An 8,586-nucleotide genomic window follows, 5' to 3' on the forward strand; every position below is an offset into this window, starting at 1 on the left:
AGGGAAGCATGCCTAATTGACTTAATTACTTTACTTGCTCAAATTGCTTTATTTGAATTCTGTGCAGCATGCTAGGTTAGAAATACATGTTTTACCTTGGTTTGAACTTGGTTTGAATTCAATGCTCTTCGTGTTGCTGCTGTGTGTTTACTTTAGGACTACGGGCGATATCCCGGTAGATCGCCCTTGCTTGTTTATTTGGGACTATGGATTGATATTCCGGTAGATCCCCCCTACACATTTATATTGGAACTACGGGACTGCACCCGGTAGATTCTCCCAGTACTAGGTATTTACATTTGAGACTACGGATCGAGATTCAGATAGATCCCCATGCACTATGATTTGGACTACGGGACGACACCTGGGAGATTCACTAGATATTTATATTTGGGGAGTACAGGACGGTATCCAAGGAGATCCCGGGTTTCTATCTCTGTGTGTTATCTGTAATTTTCTCTCCGTTGTATTTGATGTTATTCTTATTATCCTGTGTTACTTCATATTTGTAGACATGTGATTTTTGACCCTACTCAAGATTTTTTATATTTTAGCACATAAATATTTAATTTAGGCTCAATATAGTTATTTCAACTCATTTTACCCTTCTACTTTATTTTATTACAAGAAAATGAAAATTACCAAAAATAATTTATTTTATGTACCTTTCATAAAGTAAAAAAAATTACAAAAATAGTACTTGGTTTTTATCTTTATATAATCTTGAAAAATACAAAAAAAAAATGTAATAGTTTCATGTTTTAATATAGTTTAGTTTAATTAATTATAATTTATTTTTGCATCATGTAGTATAGTTATCTTATATTAAGGGAATTTAGCTATGATTTTAAATAATAATTTTTGGAGTCTTCTTAGCCCAAAATTAAGACACAAAAAGACATGGTCCAACCCAATTACCCTTAGCCCATTCTTTCCAAACCATTAGCCCATTTAAGTGCAAGATCTAATCCTAGCCATCTATTTTCTTCTAATCCAATGGCCATCATCCCTTCCCACTTCCATATAAAATACCCAATTATAGAAACCCTACCCTAAGTTTTCAATTCCTAATCTAGCCTACAAGACTAAAAATAAAAGGAGAGCCACAGAACCCCAAAAACTTCCTCGTTTTTCTTTCACTTGAGACAAAAAGAGAGGTCAGCCACAATTGCTCCATCTCTAATATGGAGTTTGTTAAAATTATTACCTGAGGAAAGAAAAATGATAAATTTGAAGCTGGAACTGAACTTTTGAGATAAGAATTGGGTCGAGAAATTAGAAAGGTATTATCGGACAATTGAACTGCATTTGATGATATTGTCAGTGCCATTTTGAGCTATCATCCCTTTATTTACTCCCTAGTATCTGGGATTTCGTCAATTAATTTGGTTTTCCGGTCAGTTCGAAGTTCCGTCTGAGGTTCCGACATGATTCATGTTTGCCTTTTTTTCCCTTCGAAGGTCCCTGTGACTTTTCTCTTTGGTAAGTTGCTCATTGGAGGCTTTGTATTTATTTGAATATTGAAGAAAGTGTCAGCCTTTCAAGGTCCACCCTTTATCCATGTTATCTCATCAGGTTGATGAATGCTTTTTTTTTTTTTTGTGATAATATACATTTACCTTGTGATTCACTTAATTTATTCATTTTTCTTGATATTAATTGCTTCATTATTTGATCTATGATAATGAATGTTTGATAATGGGATTTGGATCTAGTTTGTCAGATTAATTTGGCTCTTAGTGAGAATTTGTTTGTCTTGGTGAGTGCAACCAAATTCCAATTTGGATATGACGATGTTTTCCTATCACGTTTTGCAGTTTACATTACAAATTGGAGTATTCAATTTATTTCCTAAATGCCTGAACAATTAAGTATGATAAAAATGTTTGTTGAGTAGTATAAAATGGAATTTTAATATGATTTTAGTTTTCTTTTACTTTAAGTAGTTAGGTTGTTTAGGAAAGTGAAGTTTGTTGTTGTCAAGTTATATTGATGGGTTAGTTGAAAGAATGTGAGCCAAATTGAACAACCTCGCCTTACAAATATATCCTTATAAGATAAATCCTTTTGCTCTCATAATTGACTTCCATAACTCTTGGCCTCACAATAATCTCAAATTAGCTTAGGAAAATAATCATGAATATTGTAGCTTGCTTTAGGCGCGATTAATAAACCATCGTGATTAAGGGTACGGTTCTTGTGGCATAGTCATGATGCCTAATTATTAAACTTGAGTGTGCATTTATGTGACCAAAATCTAAATATCAACAATGTTAGATAGAATATATCGAGAGCCACGGGTGCATTAATGTGACGTGGTTCAAGACGTATTTTAAATGACGTTGCAAATCTTTCTTTAAAAATGGTTAAAAGCGGTTAAGGTTAAAAATGCACATAGGTTTGAAAGTGTTTTAAAATCAGATAATTACGCCAATAATAACAGTTGAGCAACCGTGCTAGAACCACAGAACTCGGAAATACCTAACACCTTCTCCCGGCTTAACAGAATTCCTAACCCAGATTTCTGATTCGCAGACTGTAATACAGAGTCAAGCTTTTCCTCGATTCAGGATTCAACCGGTGACTTGGGACACCATAAATTATCCCAAATGGCGACTCTGATTTTCAAAATAATTAATCCTGTTTCAGTTATTGTCACTTTAATTGGAAAAACTTCCTTCATATGCCCCTTTCGGGGGTGTACGTAAAAAGGAGGTGTGACAGCACTGGCGACTCTGCTGGGGAAAAGAACCCAGAACTTCTGGTTTAGGGTTCAGAATTCGAGCTTGGAATAATTGTTATAGTTGGCTTTGTTTATTATCTGATTTTTACGTATTTGGGCCTAATGTGCTAAGTGTTACTTTTTATCGCTTTGATATTGTCTGAACTGTATATAAACTTCTACGAAACCCTGCTTTTCGCAACTTCTGGGATGTGCACGCTGGCGTGACTCCCTATTCTGTTAGTGTCATACCTTGAAATAAGAAAGAGGCTCGGACAAATTACAAAGCCGGATGGCCTTTTGATTTCCGGTACGTAGCCCTCTCCTCGGCTCGAGTTGTCCGCTCGGGTACACAAGTCTAGGACAATATACCTAGGTTTTTAGCTTAGAATAACTCAGCCTCATGTCGGATCCCTATTAGGAACGTTTGTTTGTATTATGTGCATTTGACTTTGGGGACTCAACACAGGGGTCGGTCCATCTAGGACAGGTATACCCAAATTAAAAGCCCATCCTGATGCATTAGAATAAGGAAAGAAAATGAAAAAAAAGAGAAAAAAGGAAAATCAAAAAAAAAAAAGAGAAAGAAGAAAAAGGAAAAGAGAGTGAGAGGTAAGTATTTGAAATATCTTGAAACTCTGCCGAAATTTTGAAAAAAAAAAAAGAAAATTCATTTCAAAATAAGTCATATTTTTCTGCTCCGCCAAAAATGGGCGAACTACGCGGGTCTGATTCTCACCGGATGTGAGATACATAGACAAATCTCATCGGTTCTGGCCCATAATTTTCAAAAAATCCAAAAATAATTTCCTTTACTTCCTCTCTATAAAAGTCTTTTTTTGAGACCCCAATTTCCAAAAAATCCAAAAATATTTTCCATTACTTGCTTTTTTAGAAAGCCTTTCTTTTAGACCGTAATTGTTTTTTTAAAAAATATATACAAAAATATTTTCTTTTAATTTCTTCCAAAAATATTTTCATTCTTCTTTCAAAATTGAAAAGAAAATTCAAAATTCAAAAAAAAATCTTTCTTCTTTAGAAGTAAGCTTTGCAAAAATGCTGAAGAAAAATCAAAATCCAAAAATATTCCTTTTCTTCTTTATAAGTCTTTCTTTCGAAAAAATAAAATAAAAATTCAAAAAAAGTTAGTTTATTTACTTTATTCATGATCTTCCCGAACTACGCAAGATCTGATTCATGTTCCCACATGATACGTAGGCAACCCACATCAGGTTCGATCAACCATTGAAAAGAAAAATGAGAAAAAATGAAAAAAAAGAAAAATGAAAAACAAAATGAAAAATATTGATAATAATAAGGACCGACTGAGTCCATTCTAACATGTTTTGTTTTGAATTGTGAAGAAAGTTGAGGTGGTCGGTTTGTGGTAAGCTGGAAACACAAGATCCAAGGAAAAATGATAACTGACATCGAAGCTGTTACAAGTGCTCAAGAGACTCAGGGTCAGAGGGTTCAACATGAGTCTATTGTGTTTGAGAAAAGTAGAATAATGAAATAGCAAATGACCGAAATGTGTCAATTATGGGCCAGTGGTCAAAGACAGCCTCGTCATGAGTCACAATTCGCTACACAGAAAGAGTAGTACCACTCTCCTAAGTACCAATCGTATTAATTTGATCTTCCTGCAAACGTTGAGAAACCTGCCCGAAAGATGGTACAGGAAGAAGTGGCCCAAAGAGTGAAAAGCTTAGAACAACGGTTGAAAAACATGCAAGGGTTGGCAGGTCAAAAGAGTGTTGCCTTCAAAGATCTATGTATATTCCCCGATGTCCACTTGCCGCCTGGTTTCAAGACTCCCAAATTTTAAAAGTATGATAGACATGGAGACCTCATAGCCCACCTGAAAAGGTATTGCAATCAACTGAGAGGTGCGAGAAGAAACGAAGAATTTCTGAAGGCCTATATTGGGGAAAGTCTTACGGGAGTAGCATCCGAATGGTTTTTGGATCAAGAAACATCTCGCTGGTACATCTGGAATGACATGGCACAGGCCTTTGTCAATCTGTTCCAATACAATATTGACATTGCCCCAGACCGTATTTCCCTTTCAAACCTGAAGAAGAAATCAACTGAAAGTTTCAGGGAATATGCCATCAAATGGAGAGAACAAGCAGCCAGAGTTAAGCCACCCATGGACGACCACGAGCTAATCACTGTCTTTCTTCAAGCTCAAGAGCTAGATTATTTTCAAAATATGATGTCCACAGTGGGTAAATCCTTCTTGGAAGCAATCAAAATGGGGGAAATGGTTGAGAATGGTTTTAAGACAGGCAAAATTATAAGTCAAGCAGTTTTCAACGCCGCAACTCAGGTTGTCCAGACCAAATCTGATAATTTTAGTGACACAAATGAGAAGGTTGAAGAATTTATGATGACATCAGGGTCCAGAAGAGGTCCTAGGAGAGCGTCTCGAAGGTATGATCAACCCTCATCTGTTTTCCGATAACTCCCCTCAGCATTACTATCCCCCTCAGAAACCACAACACTCTGTTGTTCCACCTCAGTATGTTGCCCAGCCACCAAAACACCCCAGAAGGCTAGCACGAGCATCACAAAATCTCTACCAGCCTCCACAAAATTTTTAAGTGCCCTATAACCCACATCCCTACCAGGGGTATAGAAGGGGACAAATATTGAAAGATAATTTTACACCAATAGAAGAGTCATATGCAAGCTTATTTGAGAAGTTAAAGAATCATGACATGATTGCACCCATTCCTCCAAATCGTGTGGACCTACGTGCAAGGATCTTTTACCTATCTAAAAGGTGTGAATACCATTCCAATGCCCAGGGGCACAATGTTGAAAGTTGTCGGGATTTGAAAAGAGAAATAGAAAGGATGATCCAGGAAAATCTGATTGTGATCCAAGGCAGTGACATCCAGAATATCGCGCAGAATTCTTTACCTGCACATCATGATGTACACTTTGTGGGGATGATGCCTGATGACATGGAGTATGAGAATCCTCTCGGGAACTTGCTAACTGAAGTTAATAATGTTGAAATTGAAGAAGGCTCTACTGATTCTGATGAGCAAATTTGTGGCTAAATGACAAGCCTAGCAATTGAAAAGTCATTCCCTCCGCACTAGGAAGGAATCTTGGTAGCTTGTTTTGATGTTTTTTCTATTATCTGGGTTATTTCAGGGTTGTGATCCAGATTTTATTTGCTTTATTGAGTCAAACCCTTCTATCCCTCCATTCTGTTTGTGTGAGTCTTGTTTGTCTATTCTGTTGCTATTTTCATTATTCGGGTTATTTTAGGGTTATAACTCGTATTTTAGGTTGCTTGTTTAGTTGTAAAACCCTTTCATCCTTTACTCAATAAATACAGTTTGTCCTTTTGTGTCATTCTGTTCCTAGTTCTTTTCTCGCTAGTTCTAATGACATGACATGCATGCAGAAATTTTGGCCAGATCTTAGGAACTGATTTAATCTGGAATTCGATAACTAAAAAAAATAAAAATACTTTTGAGGATGAATAAAGAGTTGGAATACTTTGGAACTAAGGTCGAGTAAAATTCACCTTCAAATCATTGTGAAGATCGGGCCTGAGGATGTTTAATCAATTGATGTTTGTTGGAAAGTTTGCCACTAAGGGATGAAAAAATGTCTTGTGACCATGGCACACCAAGAAGACAGACATGTTCGTCAATGTTGTGATCGCGAAAAGATACCATGTTTGACATTCTTGAGGTTGGGAGGCCCTCTTTCTGCTATCCAAACACTTTATATCCTTCGCTACCCCTTTTGAGCCTGTGTTATTTCCTTTGGCTACATTCATTTGGAATCAAGTTTAGAGTCAAAAAAAAAATCCATGTCCCAAGAATACAAACTGGGGCAATTCTTAGAAAGTTCAAAAAAAAAAAAAAAATTGTAAAAGGTCCATGCCCTCAAAAATAGAAGCTGGGGAAAACAAAAAAAAAAGAATAGAAAAAAAGAGAAAAAAAAAGAAAAAGAGAAACAGAAAGAAAGATGAAAACCAGTTTAGGCCAGATGTTTGAACTACGTTAGACCTGATTCCTTTAAAATAAGGATACGTAGGCAGCCTCACGGTTCGGTCCAACCAAATAAGAATTTAGAAGAAAAAAATAGAAAAATAGAAAAAATCCAAAAATCCCCAGCCTCTGAAACTGGGGCAAAGATTTTATTTCATTTTTGAAAGAGTCGATTCCAAGAGTTGTAAGTCTACAACCCCTCATTTTGAGTTTATTTTGAGCCTTCATGCCGACCTTTCTTTCCAATCCTATCCAAAACCCTTCCAAATAAAGACCTCCCAATATGCCTTCAAGAATGCCAAGAGACGCATGCAATGAGCAATAGTTATCACACGACGTAGAACATCGTCAAGTTGCTCACAAAAGAGGGAAATAAAAAGAAAAAAAAATGAGAGAGTCTTATCAGTGAAAACCCTCACGGGCACTGTAAGACGACGGTAAGCAGAAATGAATAAATGAGAGAGACTTGTTGCTGAAAACCCTTCGGGCACTACTTGTCGAAAGTGAGTCGTGAAGCTGATGCGAAGAATTGGCATAAACAAGCCCGACTTCAAAGGTCATAAGAATGGTGAAAGGGAAGATTGGATTAGTTTGGTAGATCAGCCGTTAAGTCCAAAATGCATGTCATGATCATTAAGGCTAGTTATTGAAAAAGAAAAAAGCTATAGTAGTTTTGTACGAATTGTGCAGGTACAGAGACAGGTACTTCCAATAGTCACACGGCCGGGCTTCCATGTTCGATCTGCAGCGCCCGGAGTCTCCCTTTATCTTATTTATTGTTTCTGTCAATTTCTTTTCAGACAATAGCTATAGTAGTTTTGTATATTACCTAGATGACTAATGCACTTGTGACACCAAATTTTGGAGGCTTCTAGTGAACTTTCATAGTTGTACTTGTTGATACTATGACTTTGCTTTATGTACTACTCCTACTCGTATTTTGGTAAAGTAGTGTGTATGTTCCTTGAGTTCTAGATTTAGTTTCTATTTATCTAATGAAATTTCTAAGTTTCAGGGTTAAAATGGATAATTAAATTGGATGTTTATCATGAGCTTGCCTAACAACATCATGACCTATTATGGAATTTGCGTCATGACACAAGGAGTTGCTTGATCAGAATAATCATACTCAACAAGTCAACTAGTTTTGGACTATACTCGGGCTACAGATGAACTCAAAGCCTCAAAAGATAGAGTGAAATCTCTCAAAGTGGCTCTCGAGTCCTTGAAAACTGCTTTCTATGAACTTAAGCTTTAATCTAAGATAGATCTGAACTTAATGTTTTTGGAAACCCGTTCGGAAGAAGAGACACTTTCAGGCCAACCTGATGAGGTTAATGAAGAAGAAGATACTGGGTCGCATTTTACAAACTCAGTTCCTCAAGTTGATCCCCTACAAGTGCCAAATTCTCATCCCGTCAATTAATCCTTATATTTCTCCTTCGGGGCCTCGTAACTTTTGAATGTAGTTTTTTATATTTTATTGTACTGTTTATTTTGGATTTCTTACCTTAGTATCAGTGAATTATTTTTAATTTTTGTTCTCGTACTTGGGTATTCTGAATATTATAAACACTTGGTTTATACTTTGGTACTTTTAAGATTGTCTGGGTGCTTATACTTAGTCTCGTAGACTTCAAATAATTCATTTTCGAAACAATAATTAGAGGCGTTACTTTAAGTATCTGGCTTAAATAGAAAAGAGGTCCCTTTTATATTTTTAAAACTTATGAATATTATGTCTCATCTTCATTTAGGTGTAAAAAGTAGGATAATAAATCGGAAGAGATTTTTGGTTCGAAGGAATACTGACTTCCATTAACTTGACTAAGGTAATCAGTGTGT

The sequence above is a fragment of the Nicotiana sylvestris genome, chromosome 9 (genome assembly GCF_000393655.2).
Source record: "Nicotiana sylvestris chromosome 9, ASM39365v2, whole genome shotgun sequence".
NCBI classification, from domain to species: Eukaryota; Viridiplantae; Streptophyta; class Magnoliopsida; order Solanales; family Solanaceae; genus Nicotiana; species Nicotiana sylvestris.